General features: G+C 40.6%; 1 protein-coding gene and 1 long non-coding RNA gene across 4 annotated transcripts in view; one reads left to right on the top strand and one right to left on the bottom strand.

The window, feature by feature from the left end:
• LOC124394186 (limbic system associated membrane protein) overlaps positions 1-21,092 on the bottom strand; it is a 507,895-nt gene that overhangs the window by 153,817 nt on the left and 332,986 nt on the right. The gene's annotated exons all lie outside the window — the stretch shown is intronic.
• Positions 746-18,667, top strand: LOC124394189. Of its 2 annotated transcripts, XR_006927446.1 has the most exons (4): positions 746-925; positions 1,032-1,153; positions 14,355-14,409; positions 17,871-18,667. It is a non-coding gene; the product is annotated as an uncharacterized LOC124394189 (long non-coding RNA). The 2 variants fall into 2 exon arrangements; XR_006927445.1 differs by lacking the exon at positions 14,355-14,409 and having other exon boundaries at positions 783-925.

Genomic DNA, 21,092 nt, shown 5'->3' with positions numbered 1-21,092 from the left:
CCCAACTCTGGTCATTTTTATGGGTGAAGCTACACGGTCTGCTGAAATGAGCTCGGTGATCTTCATTCACAACATGATGGACATTACAAGATCTATAATGTAAAAAAAAGTCTGAAAATACGCCCTGGACCTGATAAGGATACTTTAGAATTTGAGGACCCAATTATCAAGATTAGTGGTATTAGATTTCTTATGGAAGACAGATGCTTCAGGATTAGAAGATGAGTGAAACTCAGACTTACAGGGGTACAAGAGGAGATAATCTCAGATCTCGAAGAGTAGAAATAGTGCTAAATTATAAACTCTGAGAGTGTAGGATAAATGCAATTTAGATTCCCTAAAGGGACTTGGTCAAGAGGTGTCCAGAATGAAGCTGGAATCTGAGGAACCAGGCTAGATGGTTTAGCCATGCTAGGTTCAGGTGTAGTATAAATTTGTGGAGAAACAAATTTATAGGTTTGGTGACCACTTTAATGCATTTAATGCAAATGTGAACAGATTTCCAGACTCTTTCTGGTTCAAAAGGAGAACGCAACCATTTTCCTTCAGGTGTTAATACTTTATGCAGCTGTTGAGAATTTATTTTTTTTGCCCGATTTTTAGCATAATTCGCTCGAACGCTGGATGTGCAGCCAGTGTAATAATGCTAATTTCAAGCACTTGCAGAACGTGTTGAGAGAAGATGAATTTATAGAGCTGGTGTTAAATGAATGTTTTCTAATTTGGATCCCAGAGGGATCACCCACTCCAGCATGCCAGACTAAACTTGCTAATTAACAAGTGAGATGAATCAGGTGTGTTGGTGCAGAGAAACAGCTAAACAATTCAGTTCCCTCCAATACACTCTGGGAAAAAAAAAGCTTCTTCATGGCTGCTTCTTTGGATAGTTAACAGTTTGTAACTAGCTAAATGGGCTCTTTTGGAAGTAAGTATGCTAGGAAAAAGGTTTTATTGTCTGCATGTAACCTGTAAAGCAAAGGGATGTCAGTCTTTTTCAAAGAACTGGTTTAACATAATGCTTTTGTTTTTAGCAAAACAGGAGGTGTAATTGATATTTAATTAGAGCCTGAGACGAAATGAAGAAACAAGAGGAATCAGGTCATGCTTGGCTCCTGCTTTAAGTTCTTTAAGGACAACTGAAGAACTTCTAAAGGTAATACATTTAAGCATAGTTCAAAAGAATAGCATAGGTATGTAAAATTTTGATGTCTAGTTGGATAAATAGCTTTGACCTCTAACAAATGGTAGATCTACACTAGTAAGACCCCATTAATGGTAATAGAATTGCTTTGATTACATATATAAATGTTCTCACATTCCTAACACTTGGGGTCTGGGATACTATTCATTAAATCATGAATGCAAGGGTGAATTGGAGCTTTTTTGGATTTCCCCTGTTGGACCCTTAAGCTCCAGGACCCTCTTTGCTCCAGGAGTGCCACATTAAGTTTACTGCTGAACTATTAACAAATCTATGGACTGTTATCTCACAAAAAATACCCTGAAACAACAAGCATGCTTTCCTGCATGACCTGAAACCAAACTCTACAGTCCCATGACCACACCCAGGCTTCAAGCTTTACTTTGTGATACATACTAGGTAGGTTCAAAACATTTGGGGACTAGCTCTGTTTAAAAGAAGTACTTTATTTATCTACCTTTCCACACCGTCATTTTCAAAACAGTCCCCTTGCACAGCACCACAGCACTCCCAGTGTTCTTCTGGAACATGTCCTTGGAGTCTTCTTCTCAAAGTGTGTCGAGCATCCTCTGCGACTCACGCCGGATCTCCATGAAGGTGTCAAAAATGCAGAGCTGGATCTTAATTTTTGGAGGAAATGACGAAGTCCACAGGAGCCAAATCTGGTCGGAAGGGTGGGTGCCATCATCGGTTTCAACATTTTCGTGGGTTTAACTAGTACCAGATCACTTGTTGCCTTCTCTTGAAGCGCATGTACCGCTCTAAACACCTCAAACAACTGGTTGCAGCGTCGCTGTATATCAAACGTATGTCACGTCAAATGTCTCTGTGGCAGATTTGCCGAGTTTCACACAGAATTTCACATGTGCTCGTTGTTCTAACTTAATGAAATCGCAGATGTGGTCAGAATAGACCCCTCTAAACCTTTTGATACCAATTTTGATTTCGTATATATTATAAAATGAATGTTTTTTGCAGAGCTTTAGTATTTTTTAGAATTCTAAGTGTCCACATTTGTCTTCATCGTCTTTGTACTCCTTTTTTGTTGGATGCCTACTGTTAGTGTTAAGATGGTTTTCACACTGTTTCACACACATTCCTTTGTCTGCTCAGTGTCTATAGAATATTTACGATGTTAGTCTTTAAGGTAAACAGGGAGTCCTTATCTGGACTCACACATCGCCAGCTAGTATATCCTCTTGTCTAAACAGGAAACAACTAGGTCAGGTTTCTTTTCTTTGTATGTGTATATAAACGTTCTGCCGCCTGCAATAAACTGAAGAGGAAGCATTTGCTGTGTGCAGTGTGATTCTTCCCTGATCAGAAAGGCCTACGGGTATCGCAGATCGTATGGAAAACCTCTCCACGAATTAAGTTTCGTTTGGGCATGATAAAAATCTAACGCCTACTTCTTGAAAAAAGCACAGAATTTGACACTTTGCAAAAGTTTTGATTTGTAACTTTCTCTTTGTATAGTAAGTTGTCTGCCTGACCGTGGCCTGAAATAAATTAGAGATTTTAAATATTTTAGAAAGACCAGGTCAGAATCTTGACCTCAAACTCACTGGAATGCAACGCCGTGATCTGAAGCATTACATAACATAAGTATGCAACAGATAAAAACGTTGTGTAGACCGAGATTTCTTCTGAGTACTCTGTCTTGGAAAAAATCTGTTTGTAACTTTGTCTAGCTTTCTGGCCATCAATAACTTTTCTTCTCACTTTTTATTTCGATTTGACCGTTGAGTATTTAAAGAATTATGGTGTGAAGGTCAAAAAGCAGAGGACTGGAATTGTCAGGCATACACTCGTCCAATAATTCACTTTATTGTGGTCTATATATGTTATATGGAAAGAATTTTTGTACACCTGCATAAAAACTTTTTGAATCCACATTTAGTCCCTATTTAGTGTTAGAATAACCTCCACTTGTCTGGGAACATATTCCACCAGATTTTGGAGTGTGCTGGTGGAGATATTGCTAATTCAGCCACAAAGATGTTGGTAAACTCAGGTACTGATGTAGAATGAGCTGAGGGGGCTTGGGAAGCAGTCAAGAAATGTGTCCCGAAGTTGTTCAGTATGTTTGGAGCTCTTTAGAAGGAGATCTTCTACTTGAACTCATGTAAGGCAGCTCTTTAGGAGCTGGCTTTGTGCACAGGGGCAGTGTCATACTGGAACAGGTTTGGGGCGCCAAACTCAAGGGTGTCCTTCTTATTGCATACGGTTGGAAAATGCAGGTGTCCCAATACTTTTTCTTTCAAATAATGTATAGATATTGTATAAACAGTGTCACCCCCCAGCGATATAAAATTCCATGCTAACAAAGGTCCAAACAAGTGGCTAATATGTAAGTTTAGCATTATCAGCAGTTATAAATGACACAGCTTTTGAAAACACCAGCCAGTTCTTCCAGGTGGTGATTCCCTTTCGCATCCAGTTGTCTTTGTTATTACAGTCCACCTTTCTGGAAGATCATACATTCAGCCCATTTGACCGAAACATGTTCCGAATCCAAGTCAATCACCGACTTCTAGCGAATCAAATAACTGTAGAGATGTGACGGATTTTGTTCCATCATACCTTTTGTGCGTGACCAATCGCCCAAGACCGATATGCCTTGCCCCCCCCTTCCAAAAAAATACAAATAAATTGCAGTCGATCCAGATGCCAGAGTGGAACTCGAGACAGCTGTGATCGAGACCACTGACTCGCAGCTGTGGTTGTCTGATGGTGCCAGTCTTTGAGTGCTAGCAATTCTCCATGCAGGGATAGCAGAGGAATGGAAAAGGATTGCGTTCATCATGAAGGAAGGTAGTGATGATGCTTCTCGAATCTCGACAATCAAGACGACTGTTTGATTGGATGGAAGTGCAACGAATCAGGAGAGCGAATGTAATGGCTGGAAAGGAACCTCTTTTTTTCTTAAAACACTTAGATCACAAACAGAGGGTTCACACTTTAAACAATGTTTCCCATCTTTAGGAACCAAGAGAGCAATTTTTGCAAGCTTTGCTCACCTAGCATGCTGCGCGCTCGATTTTGTTATTCGAGCCTCTGATGTGGAAGAAAAGCGATCTTGCAGACCTTCTCAAGACTCTGAGCAAAGAGGAAACTGGGGCAACCCACTTCTTGACCCACATCCAGGCTAAATTTCCCTCTTTAATCAAAGAACAGACAAGGGTACAAGAGCAGACACACACACACCCACACACACATAGAGAAAGCAAAGGCAGAACAGAACAGATCCATCAGACGGATGTTATAATTACACCGACACGGCAGTGGCTCCCGATTACCCGTCCGCAATTACCGCACCTGCCTTCGACTTGCAAGCCGTGATTAAACCGAAAATAGGTCCTTAATCCGAAGCGAATCCAGTTTTTTTATTTTACTGTGCACTTTTACAAATATCGATTTGATGAATAACTACCCTAGCATTTGTGAGCGAATGAGATGACCAGACAAGCACCGCTCAGAGTGAGAGGAGAAAAAAAATATATAAAACTATCGAAAAGTGGATGTAGAAACCTGTGTGTGTGTGTGTGTGAAATAGAGAGGTTTCAACCTGCCAGTTTCAATTCCCTTCAATCAACTCGGAGCAACTCAAATTAGGGCTAAGACCACCTGATCCCCAGTCGCCGAGGCGCCATGTGCAAAACGGCCCTAGCAAGGTTTCTGCCCATCTGTTTCAATCTGGATTTTGAAAACCCCTAACAAAAATACTGTTCTGAACATTGTAGCAAACAATATTTTCTACCTTTGGCTGTGGTGTAAAAGCGAATATATTTCTGAATACCGATACTCGCTGCAGGCATTCTTTCTTCCCTTCCAGTTATCTTGCCTGCTTTCAGTAACGTGGCATACCAAGTATTCATCAAAGAAAACGGCTTTTGATTTTTGGTTAAGATTTTTTTAAACCCCACAGGACTAAACAAAAATTATCTTGGGAATTCCTCTGTAACTGACACACATACATGGTTGGGTTTTGCCAAGTCAGACAGGCTGTACACTAATAGATCAATACGTGGACGGACAAACAGGACATAACTTTCTTTCGGCTTTTCCCATTAGGGGTGCCCTTCCTAACGCAACCCTCCCCATTTATCCTGGCTTGGGACCGGCACTAAGAGTGGCTGGGGTTAGTTCCCTGACCAGGGATCGAAACCCGGGCCGCAGCGGTGAGAGCGCCGCATACTAACCACTAGACCACCAGGGGACCTGACAGAAAAACAAGACATGGCGTCAGATAATGTCAAATTATAAGAGGGAGGGGTGGAGCTTCCAGGGTTTGGTAACTGGCTCATATATTTTGCATTGTTTTTACGTAGAGGCATACTCGCATTTTGAAACATGAAGGTTCCTACTCAAAGGTTTGACAAAGCTCATAACTGTTACCAAAACATTTCCAAATGTAGACAAATCATCTAGTCAAATACCTTTAAAGCTACAGAAGCCCTTGTCAGCAAAACAGTACAAAAAGGGGTGATGAATTTTAGTCAATTGTATCTACACTCTAAACACAAAAGCAGAAAGCACTGCATATTTATTCCCTAGCATTCCTTAGCAAGTCTTTTCATAAAAAAAAAAAAAACTTTATAAATGTTTCACTTATCGAGCATGTAGAGATGCCTTCAGTCCACACTGAGGCACCAAAAATTTTTCAGCGGCTTTTGGAACATGATTTGAAAAATGTAAGTGTGGATGTGAAGCATTTTTGGATAACACCATTTTCAAATTTACCCTGATTAGTGTAGATGTAGCTGATGTAGCGTACAATAATCTCAATTATACAACTGTTGAGTTAAGAATTAAAGGCCTCCCTCAAGGCCCCACTATCAGCACCTTGGTAGGCCTGGGATTTCTCAGGAGGTGAAGTCAGAAGTCTGACAAGGTAACCCCTGAACTTCAGTGACGTGGAATCCAAATATCCTGTTACGCCCAGCCGAAAGACCTAAATCTAGTTTTTCTCGCTAACCTTCCCGTCAAACCAAAGCTGAAACTTTTCACTCAAACTTGAACGAACCAAGGCTTTCGCTCCTGCATTCTTCTCGCCGATGAATCTATTTCACTCGTCGGCTATTCCCTGGAGATATCGCTCTCATCTCCACTTTATCGCTCCTCCAGCACACTGCATTTATCATCAGATATCTTTTGTTTCGTCCACTCTTTTCCTCTTGTCTCTCTCCATCTGCGTCTACTTTTTTCCTGTCTGTCTTCATCACCTCCTGCCTTTTCTGTATCACTTCTCCTTTCTCTCCTCATGCTCATCTCTCTTTACCTCACTTCGTTGTCTCTCTCTGCTCTTTACTCCATCTCTTTCCTCCAGCTATCTTTTTCCTACTCCACTTTCTCATTTCTTTTCTTCATATGGTGATTTCTCCATCTTTTACCTTCTCCTCTATTTCTACCATCTTTTACTTTCCACTACGTCCTTCAATCCTCTTCCCTCCATCCTCACTTTCCCACTTTTACCATCTCTGACTTTTATTTCATTGCAAAATGGGGGATTGAAATTTCATTCCTCTTCCCGTCTCCTCCTCTCACTTCATTTATTTTCTCATCTCCATCATAGTCTCCTCTCAACTCCATCACCCGCCAACGTCTCATTTTCTATCTGAAGTCCTCCCTACCTTTCGTCTCCTTATAATCTTCTCCTCGCTTTCCACTTCTCCTTCGTTCCCTCTCCCGCAGCAGCTTTTTTCAAAGAGACTCTGTTCATTTAGAGTCTCTCTGTCCTCCCCCTGAGATGTCGCTCTTGTCTCAGCTCATCCTTCTGTCTTCTTCTCTCCTCACACCGAGCTATGCCATAACCCCGCTACGTCACGTTCAGCTAAAACACGATTAAAGCTTAATTACACCTGCCCACGCTCCAATTACCCACAATGCACAAGCTGAACCTCCCACAACTGGCGCACAAACATCTGCGATAAAAGGACTGCGTGATCTCGGATAAGTGGAGGAGCAGGTATTAAATTATGCTTTTAAAACGATTGTAGTGGAGAGCTTCGCTTTTGAGAATTCGTCTTGCACTTTTCTTCATTCGTATCTGAGGTTCAGCACTTTCTACTTTTCTACCTGAGCAGGAGGGAATGCTCCGACACTGCTGCACGTCTTTGACGTTTCCTCCTCCGTTACACCCTCATTGTTCAAAAGCTGAAATGTGTGAATTACAATGAATCAGAATCCCTCATCATGGGTCTACAATTGCTGGACCAGTCAGTTGTTATTTGCGCTTCAAGAGCCAAAGAACATCACCGGAAGACGACGAGAGATCAGGAACGAGCTGTCGTTCGGCAACTCGTGCACAATGATCTTTAGAGAACGCATTCATGTGATCCCACTTCTGTACCCACCCTACTCACCTGCGGACTTTGCCCTCTTCCAGCAGATGAAGGGCCTTGCTTATGGACCCCAAGAGTGGCAGCTTGGTGATACCGGAGCTTCACCTTTACCTTTCAACCTTTCGATCAGTAACCCACCAATGGGGGAGAGGAAGGAAGTAAATGTCATTTATTACTGTACTTAAGTAGCTTTTTTGCGAATCTGCACTTTACTGAAGTATTTCCAAGATTTTTACTTTAACTTCAAATATCGTAGTTTTAACTTTACTCCATTTTGCGAAATCAGTCGTTCCTTTTTACTTATGAGGATAAAAACTCTGATCTGTACATTTGAAGGCTTTTGGTCTTTTATTCGAGTAAAAGCACATTTACTTTTACTTCAGTAACACAAAGTATGTTGCTGTACCATTTATTAACTCTGCCTCTTTTCTTGGTTTTGATGCCTCTTGCCTTGGATGTCTTTTGTTTTGCTAACACTTGACCACTTCCTGTTTTTTTTTGTTCCAAACCAAACCTTCAGAGCATTGATGTTCCTAGTGTTTTAAGATGGTTGTATCTCTTCTACATATCTCTATAAAGTTCCAGGCTTTTCCCCTAGCACCCCCCAATGCACCTGAGCGTGATCATTAGCATCGCGCAGCCTTCGCCGGCTGCCGCGTTCGCGTTCTGGGACGGAATACATATGAAACGCACTCCGTCCTTGAAATTGGGTCCTCAAGGATTGCGCTGTGGACCCGCATTCAAGGACGGAGCGCGTTTCCCCGCGTTTAAAAACGTGCTAACGCTAATAAGATAAATATTGCGTGTTTTAGGCCAAAAACAATGAGTGCGCTAGTAATAACGACAGAGTGGCAAGAGCGAGGTATGAGTAATGAGGTAAAGGTTTCGAGAGGATTACCATGGTGTGGTGTTAAAGCTGTGTGTGTGTGTGTGTGTGTGTGTGTGTGTGTGTGTGTGAGTGATTCATGTTTGTGTCTCTGTCCAGAATTTGAATCAGGTCACTTAGATGCCCAGTCCTGCAGTGATGAATAAGACTGGAAATGCTAACAGGCTGCCTAGCTCACTCTTTTTCTGTCTGTTTTTTATCTCACTCAGTCTCTCTCTCTCTCTCTCTCTCTCTCTCTCTCTCTCTCTCTCTCTCTCTCTCACTCACTCACTCACTCACTCACTCACACACACACACACACACACACACACACACACACACACACACACACACACAGAGAGCCACAGATGGCTCTGAGTGCTGGAAGGACAAGCATCCTCTGTAGCCGAATGTGACACCGCGGCGGAATGCTAAATCCGCTGCATTTAGGATCCAGTCAGGAATCGCTGGGATTTGAAGCAACTGCAGCAACACACACTTCCAAAAATCACAAACGACACGAACGAGAGCAGCAACAACTACTGAGATGTGAATCGAAGACTTGAATCGACGGCCGTCTTATTTACACGAAAAAAAATGGACATAACGTAAATCTGCACAATTTCATTTTCATCTTCTGATGATTTAGACCTTCACAAAAGTTTGAAGACGCCTGACCAATGATTGGAACTGTAGGTGCTCCTTCCACATCTCATTCCACATTCAGTAACTATTTACTGTAATAATAACCTCCAAACGTCTGAGATGTTCCACTAGATTTTGTGGAGATTCATTTATGCACAAGCGTGTTAGTAAAGTCAGTAATTGATGGTGAGGAAGTGAGGAGGCCTGGGATAATGTTTCAGTTCACCTTGTTCAATAGGGTTGAGGTCAGAGATTCTACAGTAGGAAGGTCTTCTATATCTTCCAACCAATGGAAAGCATATCTTTATGGAACTGGCTTTGTGTACAGTCATGAGTCATTGATTAACGATTAATTTCGTTTAAACGATTCTTTAATGTGACATCTCAAAGAGCGATCCGTTCATTTTCTGCTGGACGCGCATGAGCAAAGCGTCGCCAGATCTTCATAGGTTATGTACAGGAAACAGAATCGAGAAGTTCATCTCTCGACCCTTCTGGTCTGAGTACTTTTTGACTCCTATAAACGCTATGAAGGTGGTTAAAGAAATGAAATGAACTTAATGACTCAAAAAAAAAGATTTGTTTATTTTGATGAATGAGATTCAAAGAATCAAATCACAGAAACGATTCAATCTTCCTTGTTCCCAAGTTCATGCGAAGGGAAAATTAAATTCTACAACCTCCAATGACATTTTATACCAATTGTGAGAACATTTTGAAAGAAGAACCACATCTGGCTGGAAAGGTGTCATCTCTTTAGCCATCATATCAGAGTCTCATTCTTTCGTTAATAGAATAGTCAAGTTCTCTCAATTGGGTGTGATTTTGTTCATCATGTCAGAAAGTGTGTGATCTTGGCCTGACCTTGAACAATAGCTTGAACATTTTCAACTGTAAAGCATTTATGTGGAATTAACGGAAGTGGATTATCCTGAATAAAACTAGTATATCTATCTATCTATCTATCTATCTATCTATCTATCTATCTATCTATCTATCTATCTATCTATCTATCTATCTATCTTTTTTTTTGGAAGTAAGCCCAGGTTATTACTCTCCTTTTTCTCTTTTACACTTTTAGTTTTTTCTTTCACGACACTGTGCTTTTTTTTTTTTTTTTATAAATTGTTTATTTTTTTATGTAAGACTTTAAAAAAAAGTGATAGTTGTACCATATGGTGACTTTCAACGGCGGTATCGAGGCACAGTCAAGGCCACATCATAAATTAGATGAAGTGTGTACCGTCTCAGCATCCCATCACTGACGCCATCAAACCAAAGGGTGAATTCCGGAGCTAATAAATCTCTTTTCTAATCGGAGGCGGCTTTAACCTCTAGCGCTGGCTAATATGTATTAAGAACGCGGTGTTAAATAAGTGCAACGTTTCCGCGTCCTGCTTAGATTTTCGGGTCAATTTCCGAATCACCCCTAAGCTTTTTTTTTTTTCCTCATCGCTCAGGCGGAGGCTCCATCTGTCTCTTTCTGTTGCCGCTCGGAGCGAATGCGTTGAGATTTTTACGCTCGTGTTTTCTTAAAAAGTCTGTCTAATAATATAATAATTACAGTGACTAGATTACCGGAGTGATTTGGATGTAACGAACAAGCCGATAGCGCCTTCACTCGGATCTATCCGACTGACGCATTACAACAAGCCCCTGGCATGTAAAATTAATCGTGTCGCCGCCAAACTTCAGCCCGCAACATTTGCCGCAGCACAAAGCGAATTAATCATCGCCGCCTCACCAGGCAGCAGCAGGAGGCCGCCTGTTTAGAATACGGCATGCAGCAGGAGGGGGGCGATAACATTTGCACAGAATTAGGAGGAAATCAACTCTCGGCGCGTGTTACGATGCAATAAAATATTCGATTTAGCGTTCGGTCGCCATCGCTATCACCACTCGCCGTCATGTCATCCAAAGAGGAGAAAAGGATGCGATTCGGTGCGAGATGGAAGGGAAGGTTCATGAAGATAACTGATTAAAGAAACTATTTAAGAAAAAAGACGGAAAGCAGGAAAGCCGGAACGTTCAGGATCTTTATTTAACGTACACCAGTCACAGCGGGACGCTTTAAAAAAACGAAAAGGGAAAGAAGAAGCGCATCAGAAGTAAAACCCCGAGCCGGATTCCCACCTGCATGACGCAATTTAGGAGACATCGAGTTTTTTTCCCCATGAGAGAAAAAATAAAGTTAAAAGTTAAACGAGCGATTATGCGAGCGCGTTGCCGTAAACGTTCTCGAAGGACAAAAAATCCATCAATTAATATATGACTAATTTTTTTTACAAGGTTTCTTTATGACCTTAATAATCAATCTGTTTTTGGGCTGAAAGTCCAAACTGAAGGTGCGAAGATTACGAGGTGAAAGTCGAAACGCTTTGAAAGTTGCCAGTGTATACATTTTTCAGGGTCGATTTCGTCGATCGTCAAAATATTTTGAGAACGAAGTCAAAATTCTGAGATTGGAGTCGGAATTTTCAGAGAACAAAGTCTTAACAATTCGAGATTAAAGTCGTAATATTTGAAGGAAAAAAAAAAATATCATAGAATTGTGAGACTCATTTCTCTCTTTTGTATCAAATAGATGTGGAGGATCAGAAAGTTGTAAAAAACAGTAAACGGACACTGCAGTTGTTCTGTAGGAAACGTAATTCAAAGAATTAATTCATCAAAGAAATCGACCCCGGAGAGTTGCACACCGGTGTGCGACTTTTTTCTCAAAATATTACGACTTTAAAGTCGTAGCAATACGAGAAAAATGTCGTAAACGTTGATTTACTTTATTTTATTTAAAATGATGTTGTATAGAATAAAAGCGTTGACAAAAAAAAGAATAAAAGTTGCTTTAGATTGTGGCTCCTTTAAGAGCAGAGCGGTATTTTGGGAATAGCCTGCCGCCGCATTTTTCCGGTATTACAGCATGTGCGCAAGACCGAGGAATATGTCCTTATTATTTTCTGATGCTCATTTCTAAGTTTCTTTGACTAACCTGTAACGCTGTTGCCAAGAAAAATAAAAAAGCACGAGTTTTGGAAACCTGTCTGTGCTTATATGATTTCTGTTGGAACTGGAGTTAGCGAGCTCTCCCTTCACCCAGACTCAACGCGTTACAACGGCTTGTATCTAAACAGTAGCCGACCAAGAAAGTCATTGTTCACTGTCTTCCTCCTTCCTTTCACAACTATTTCTTTCGGGAGTTTATCTTTTGGCATCGTTGTGCGTTTAAAAAGCTTTTCTCCCGATGCTGTGCAGCTCAGAACACAGGTAAAGTGCGTTTTTTCGTTTCCGTTTGGAAATTTCATTGGTCTAATGTTATGTCGCTCAGTTTTTTGGCTTGAAGTTTGTGAAACCGGGAAAAACCTAGGAAAAATGTATAAATTAGCTGCTTCGGTAAATAATAAAAATACGGTATGATGAATGGACATGCGGTATCATCCAGATGGAAATAAGTGTCTGGTTCCTCTCGAAAAATGTCGCCACTATTTTGCGTATTAGACATTGAAATATAGGGACTGATTTCTGACGTAGAAAATCAATTTATCTGCCTTGGGAAATGTGCATTGTTAAAAGGGCTGGTACAAATCAAATTCAATTTTATTCACACGAAACCTGGTGGTCACTTCCACGCGAGGTGATGATTCTTTCGAGAGCCTCCGATTTGCATTAATTGGATGTCGCGCTCAAGCGGAAAACCTTCGCGTTTACTTGCTGCTTGTTCTCTCCTTTAATTGCTGGAGCGGTCGAGCGGATTCCTTCGTACGCCATGTTAAATAGTTTCCAGCTAATCGAAGCAGGCCGCAGGTCGGGAAAAGAGTAATGCGTGCCTCGCGCCGTTCCATTAGCACTCAGCCGAGAGATTCCTGAACACGGGTCTTCTCGGCAGCCGTCATTTAATATTCCAAACGGAAAGCCTTTACGACAAATGAGTTATTCATAGTCCTAAAGCTTCGCTCTGAACGCAGAGTGGATCCCGAACGGCCGGGATTAGTGCTCCCACCTCCCACGCAGAACTCTTACTGCTAGTGATCACGTGTGCACCGAGCCACGTGCTAAAGCTTCTACTGAGGCTTACGCCAGCCTTTATAGCAGAGCTTTATGACCACAGGTGCTTGATATAGCACTCCTGATCAAACACAGAACGCACCATCATGTGTCTGATCATTTCACATTTCAAATACGTCTAGAATGCAGTGTGAAAAAGTCAAAATATTAATAACAAGGAAAACCAAGTCCTAAGGCATATATATTCTTTCCATGAATATGAATTAAATTATTCCTAACAGTGTTGTTGTTTTTTTTTTACATAAGCCTTTCTTTTAGTTGCACTGCTTCTGGTAGTTTATGCTTGTTTGAGTTTCTGTCCAATCAGATTGTGTTTTCAGGGTCAAAGAAATCCGTCTTGAGGCTTTCAAAAAAAAACAGTGAAAGTTAAAGACTGTTGCTACATTTAAGTTTCGACACCAGGGCCGTCTAGCAGACTTCTAATAAGGTCAATTTTCATGTTAATTGACTGGCCAGAGAGGGCGCTAGTCAGAGATTGCAAACCAATCTGTAGCAAACTGTACAAATATATTGGATTTTAAACAAATGCAATGAGATTCATATCAATGCTTCTGCTGGAGATGATGTATGTGGAGGTGCAGTCGTGGCTACAGTGAAAAGAGATGTGTTGAATTGTGTTCATTGGTTTCTTGCTTTAGTGATGACGTTCATTCTCACTGTATGAGATTCCTGTCCGGATGCAGCGCTCTGTAGCATGCCAAAAGAGTTGGGCAAATAATACATTTTGAAAAACAGTGGTGTGTGTGTGTGTGTGTGTGTGTGTGTGTGTGTGTGTGAGATGATTGTAGGACATCCTGTGAGATATGTTGTGACCATGGCTTTAATACAGCACTAGTCATAATGCGCTTTTTTCTCTTTGGAGATTTCTTCCTGAGACATAAAACACCCCCAACACTCTCTCACACACACACACACACACACACACACACACACACACGGATACGTGCAACCCTAGCAGAATTAAATGGAGAGGAAAATCCGATCTGTACCTGTATTTAATTTAATGTACTGATGTAGTGCTTAATTTTATTCGAGTTCCGTGGGGAACAAAACGAACGACACGAGGTCGGAGTTCGAATTCAATTTCAACCTGGGAATGTCGATATTGCCACAGTCTGTTAACACACACACACATACACACACACACACACACACACAAATGGAAAAAGAAAAGGAAACAAACAGTCCTGCTGTATCGCATGCATGCGTTGTTACACCCTGTTTTTTTTTTTTCCAGAAATAAGCTCCATGGAAGCAGGAAATATTCCAACCAGATGTCCTACACTATATAAGTAAAAGTTTGCAGACACCTGACCATAAGATTGCTATGTTTTTCTCTTTTTTTCACATGTAGTTTAAGGTTTCCTGTTATTAAAATCTCCACTCTTCTGGGAAGATGTTCTACTAGTTTTTCTGGAGATTTGTGAGATTTCAATGATGGAGGTGAGGAGGCCTGGGGTGGTGTTCAAAAGAGCTGTATAGCAAGAGATCTTTCAGTCCAACCTATGTAGAACAGATCTTAATGGAGATCTTCAGGTATTAATTGATTTAATATTTATGCAGTTGAGCAAACTCAGACATGCCCCTCAATATTATTGCTGTAAAAATTGGTGAAAAAAAACCTGGTAAAAACAGCGTACAAAATGATGTGGGGGAAAAAAAAGCTTCCACCACCATGCTTCAGCATGTAACATGAACAAATCTGTCAAACATTAAACACTGTATAGAGTGACCTCAAAAGATTACAAAGGCATTTTCTCTTAGTTCAAGCGAAACGGACATTTAATGCTACAAAGACACACAATCATGTGCCTCCAACTTGAACGGTTTGGTAAAGAACCACACACAACTGGCAAAGTCTGGTGTCCGCATACTTTAGCTGGCTCGAATGTTACCCGTTAGAAAGACACCACTGAAGTAGCCTGAGAGCCGTGATCCTGTCCTGCGGCGTTTCCGCAAAGTCGAGGATCCCGCCGAAGAGCTTCTGACGTAAAACTAATAATCTTGTGGCTGAAACCTGCGGATTAACCTTCACTGAGGGTGGAACACATGAGCACCGGGCCCGGTGACAAGCAGCGATATGAAAACACAAGACCTCGTCTTAACCCTGAAAACTTGTGTGTGAGGGAAAAAAAAAACCCAGTCAAAAGAAGAAAAAAAAAAACCTTTTCGCTTTGCAAGCGCTCAAATTTAGCCGGTGTTTGATGAGGTGTTAATGGGTCGGCTTAGAGGGAAGTTGTTCCCCCTCCTCAAGCCTGCAGACAAATAACACACTTTGTGTGTGTGTGTGTGTCAGTGTGTTGTTTCGTCTTCCAGTCATGTACACTCTGTCCTTTATATATATATATAAAGATAGCAAACGTATTGGGGGGGGGAATGTGTGAAGAAAGAGCCGGAGAACCGACACAGGAACTGTAGCCGTGTCATTAATGTTTTAATATACTGATGTCATTTTCCAGCACTTTCTCTCTCGCTTTCTCTCTCTCTCTTCTGCCACTGGCACTCACCATGTGTTCGAAAGCAATTAAAACTATTGAAGTGTGAGGGGAGGAAAAGCCCTTTAAAGCCCCCTGAAGCTGCCTATTGAACGAGCAGAGGCCCAGAATCCTCAGCTCCTGAAACCTGAGTGCGATTGCTGAGATACACTCTGAACATTTGGACTCGAACAAAGTGACCCTCAGGTCTAGGTGTCTCTGAGAAAAAAGATAAACAGCCCTCCTGATCAGTGGTTCAGGCGAACGTGGAGATATGGGACGCATCCTAAATCATCATAAGCTCATTCGTTTTCCATTGCATGCTGAATGGACCCCCACATTTCAACACAGAGCAAATCACCAGTTTATAGGAACGTTCTTATTCCTTAGTGAAGCATGGTGGTGGGTGCGTCAAGTTCACGTCTGGACTTTTGTTTGCTACTCGGAGCAATCCAAGTTGTCCAATGCTTATTGAATTTTTTTTTCGATTTCACTTTGTACACTGTTAAAAGTTAGCCTGATTTTTTTTTTTCTGTGTTACATGTTGAAGCATGGTGGTGGGAGAGTCAGGTTTTTGTCTAGACTTTCCTGATTTTTTGAGCAATCATAGATGTTCGACGCTTCAAGGTTGCTTTTGTACGGTGTTTAAAGTTAGCCAGATTTTTATATTTTTATAGCAAATTATAATATACATTGTACAGATAAAATTATTTGGACAGAGGGGCATTTTAGAGACAAGGTGAGGGAGGTGAGATTGAGATGGTTTGGACATGTGCAGAGGAGAGACATGGGGTATATCAGTAGGAGAATGCTGAGGATGGAGACACCAGGAAGGAGGAAAAGAGGAAGACTAAGGAGGAGGTTTATGGATGTGGTGAGAGAAGACATGCAGGAAGTTGGTTTGAAAGAGGCAAATGTAGAGGACAGGGGGGTAAGGAGACGGATGATCCGCTGTGGAGCCCCCTAATGGGAGAAGCCGAAAGAAGAAGAAGAAAAAAGTATTGGGACACCTGACTTTTCCAGCCACATGTCTTTGGCATCATCAAGTTGGAGGCATTTCTTTGTACAGTATGTAACATGATTTTTTTTTTCCTTTGCCTGAACTTGAAGACCCAAACCTGTTAACAAGACCCCTGGGCATAAAACCAGCTCCATGAAGACATAATTTGCATTTGTTCGGAGTAGAAGATAATTTGCTATAGAGCTCCAACCGTATGGAACTCCATTAATCAGTCACCCAAGTGGATGAATAAAATCTCACGAATCTCCACAAAAATCAAGAGGACCATCATCAGTGCCTCAGACATCCACACACCGCTGGTCATACACTTTTTTTCCTTTTTCTGTTTGCTCTGGAGGTGAAAAAGCTTTAATCTTGGTGTAACAGGTGCTGCAAATCGCAAGCGTCTTGGCGAAGCACTTTTTACTGTTGGACTTTGAACAGCTGAAATGTTCCCCAAAAAATGTCACCTTTAAAAAGAAGAAGGAGCTGCTTTGACTTCATGCTGTGAACGTGATGTACCCTTTACCTCCTCCTTTTAAACTCCATCTCTTTCTCTCCCTATTCATCTCTATCCCATTCTCTATCCTGCTTTCTGTCGAGCTTTCTCCTTTTCTTTCTTTCTCTCTTTCCCTCTTTTTTTTCTCCAGCATTTTCTTTCCATCTATCCCTCTCCTTCCCTCCCTCTCTATGCATTTCTATCCCTCTTTCTATCCTGCTTTCTCTCTCTAGCTTTCTGCTCCTCTTCCTCCTTCCATCTTTCCCTCTTTCCTTCTTTTCATCATACCCAGCTTTTTCTTTCTCTCTATCTCTCCCTCTTTTCTCCCTCTCTATTTCTCTATCTCTCTCCTTTTCTTTCTGTCCTGCATTCATTAGGGGTTTCTCTCTTTCTCTCCATCTCTCCCTCCCTCCCTCCCTCCCTCCCTCCTATTTCTTGAACATTTTGAACACATACGCATATCATCTGGAATGTGCTGATGGAAAAAAGCGATGCATCATACACAAGCGGAGCGGGGGAGAAAAAGAACAATAGAAGGCATAAAGAAGGGAAACAGCAAAAGGAGAAACAAATCAAATCTAATAGTAAATTTGATTAATCATTTTGGTGATGACTTTCGTCTATGATTTGTGTACTACTACGACTAATAATAATGACCTAAAATTTGAATTGCAGAAAGTTTTTTTTGCAAACAAACCCAATGTGCAGACGTGTAGCATTCAGAAAGTGTACTTTCAGATTTTAAAACGCAGAACACATTTTCCTCTCTCTCTCTTCTAGGGCTGTTTATAAAACCGGAGCAGACACGGACCGGAGACAGACAGCGTGAGGTTTTCACCATAGCCTAAGGCTGATGGAACCGGGTCTGGCTCCTCCAGGCCACCGTACAAAACAAACCGGCCTTGCAGATGCGCACACACACACACACACACACACACACATCCCTCATTTTAATCATCGCCGATGCTTCTCATGAATACAGAAACGCGGCCTGAGGCTGTGTGGGGCCTCCAAATCGAGTCGAACAAAACCTCTAAAGGTCTGCAGAATTACAATTCACTACGTGACGGAATGTCGGAACCTTTCACAGCAAGAGAGCGAGTGAAAAAGAGAGGGGAGAGAGAGAGAGAGAGAGAGAGAGAGAGGACACTGAAACACCTCAAACCCATCTTCCGCACCAACCCAACAGGTTTCATTAGCATCACAATGCCAAAGGCTAATCCTCTGCAAGTAGCGCGTGAGAACTTTGATACACAGTCTAGCGATTAGCGCTCGGCGAACGTGACGTGATCGCAGAATGGACGGTTCGAGGCGGCACTTTTGGCGAGCGAGCAATCAATTGAATCTGGAAGGTCCTCGTCGGTCGCAGCTGTTGCTTTCCCGATGCTCGGAAATTGGTGTGTTGGTAAACACACTTTTAAAATGCGACGATTTGTTTGGATTCGTTTTATCGGCAATAATTTGCTAAGCACAGCTTTAGTGGAGAGATGGATGGTTTTATTCTTTGGATGTTGATGAATTTGCATGAAAGAAGAGCAGCTAAAGGGAAAAAATAAATATAAAATTTTATACATGTATGAAGTTGCTAAAGAGCCTTTTTACTTTTTACATGTACTTTTTTTTTTAATCCTGAAGCCCCTGGAGCACAGATGGTTGAGGGCCTTGCTCAAGAGCCCAACAATTGCAACTTGTCGATAGTGGGGTTTAAACCCCTGACTTTTTGATCACTAACCAATAGCCTTAACTATATGGATGGATAGGTGGATGGGTGGTTGGATAGATGGGTGAATGGATGAATAGGTGGGTGCTTGGATGGATGGATGGATGGATAGGTGAATAGATGAATGGGTGGGTGAATGGATGGGTAAATGGATGGGTGGGTGGGTGTCTCAGTCAACTTTTACATGGGACACGGCAAAGTATTTTAGCTAAATGTTTGGATAAAGGAACTGTCCAGATGCTGAAAGTGTGTAAAGCTGTTCTTCATGGTAAGAAAAGATTTTTCAATAAAAAGAAATGAAACATCTAAATATTTATAGATTTGTTTAGGCAAAGGAAATCTTCATAACGTTACATTACTGTGTTTGTTGCATAGAAACAAAAGGAATATGTATGTGTCTCTCAAACGTCATTTAACACTGTATTTACACACTTTCACATATATATAAATATATAATTATTGTATCTATTTTCTCATTTTTACAGTCAACTGATTTAAAGTAAACTTTTTTAGTAAAATAAAATGAATAGATTTTTGCATTTAAAACAAACAAAACAAAAAAACCCTGAAGTCTATGCGAAGTCTGAAATGTGGGTGTATCCTGGAGAAACGCAGGCAGTCAACAATAAGTTTAAAAATAATATAAAGTTTGTTTCCACCCTGTCTGTCTCGGGCCAGATTGGAAAAAAGGGCAATTTTTTGACAGAACATTTCTAATGGCAAGATGTCACAATTTTTAAATGGAGAAAAAAAATTTACACCTGGAAGGAATCAGAAGGTGGTGGCAAAAAAATTGGAAAACTGAAGGACCCAGAAAAACTCTGAACATGTTAATTAACCCTAATCCAATTTTCTTTTTGTTTGTTTGTCCACAAAGCAAGCTTCATGAAGTTTTGCTTTGAACGGGTTGGAGTGGAAGATCTTCCTCACCTCATCAACATTAGTACCTGACTTTACTAACACCCTTGTGGCTGCCCAGATCTTTACAAATCTCTACAAAATCTAGTTTAACATCCTCCTAGAAGATTGGAGTTTAATATAAGAGGAAATGGAAACTAAATGTGGAATGGGATTTAAAAAAAATTACAATAAGATTTAATATTCTGTGTATATATATATATATATATATATATATATATATATATAAATATAAAAACATTGTGAATGAAGAAGACTGTCATGGACTACATTTCCCACAAGCCACTGCACCATCAGATGTCGCCTCACGTGATTTCCCACACCTGTTTCTGATTATTTACTGATTATTAGCACTTAAATGTTAGTCTTCCCATGTTACTGAAAGTTCTCTCGTTCATGTTTCTGGTTATTTTGTGTTTCGTTCTCATGTTTTTTTTCCTCTTTATTTAAATCCAACAAAACACACTTACACTTACAGGACGGCTATGAGAAAATAATCGTGATCTAGTGCAAGGGTAAAGAAAATTATAAGAGGATTCCTGAAATTCTCCAGAATATCGTTAGTATGAGAGTAAAGCGTAAACGTGTGCGATTCTGGAGTGGAAAATGTGAGGAGTAAACTGGCCAAATTTCAGAATGCACAATAGTAAATTTGCAAGTCTAAGCATGTGATTGTTGTTTGGTGGTACGATTTGCAATTTTATACTTCGTGCTTCTGAACTTAAAGGTAAAAAAAAAAATGCTATTAAATTTACACTCCGAGACACAACGCTTGAATGTGTAAAAATGCAAAAAAAAAATTGCTCAGTACCAATAAATATATATCAAATAAACAAATGGGCACATCATATATTTTGCACACACATACACACAAATATCTATCAAAGATGCTCTCAAGGCAAAACCTGACAGCTGTATTGACTTATTTTTATGGAAGGAAAAGACATCAGAAATCAGTACTTGTTATTGGAGCGCTGAAGTATTTTGTTCATTCCGATTGATGTATGAAAATGAGGGTTGGCGTCATGAAATATGTATACGGTTGCATACTTAATCGAAGCAAGAGGGGAAAAAAAAACTTGTCTTTTGAAGTTGTTTGGCATTTTAATGATGGAATTTGGCGTGAAATCGCTCTCAGGAGTTTTACATTCAAAGTGAAGTTTGTCGGAATCTTTCTGTAAAAAAAATACAAATAATCCAACAGTCCATATATGGTGCATCTAATTTTATTTATTTATTTATTTTAATAAATTAACAATCAAAAAATTATTTACAAGCATTTTTTTGCTTAAAATTAGAAGTATTTCAAATATGCCTCATTTTCTTAAAATATTATCTTTTAACTTTGAGTTGTTTTTGTTTGT

The sequence above is a fragment of the Silurus meridionalis genome, chromosome 12 (genome assembly GCF_014805685.1).
Source record: "Silurus meridionalis isolate SWU-2019-XX chromosome 12, ASM1480568v1, whole genome shotgun sequence".
Lineage (NCBI taxonomy): Eukaryota > Metazoa > Chordata > Actinopteri > Siluriformes > Siluridae > Silurus > Silurus meridionalis.
The sequence above is the reverse complement of the archived record's forward strand: the minus strand, read 5'-3'. Positions and strand labels throughout refer to the sequence as shown.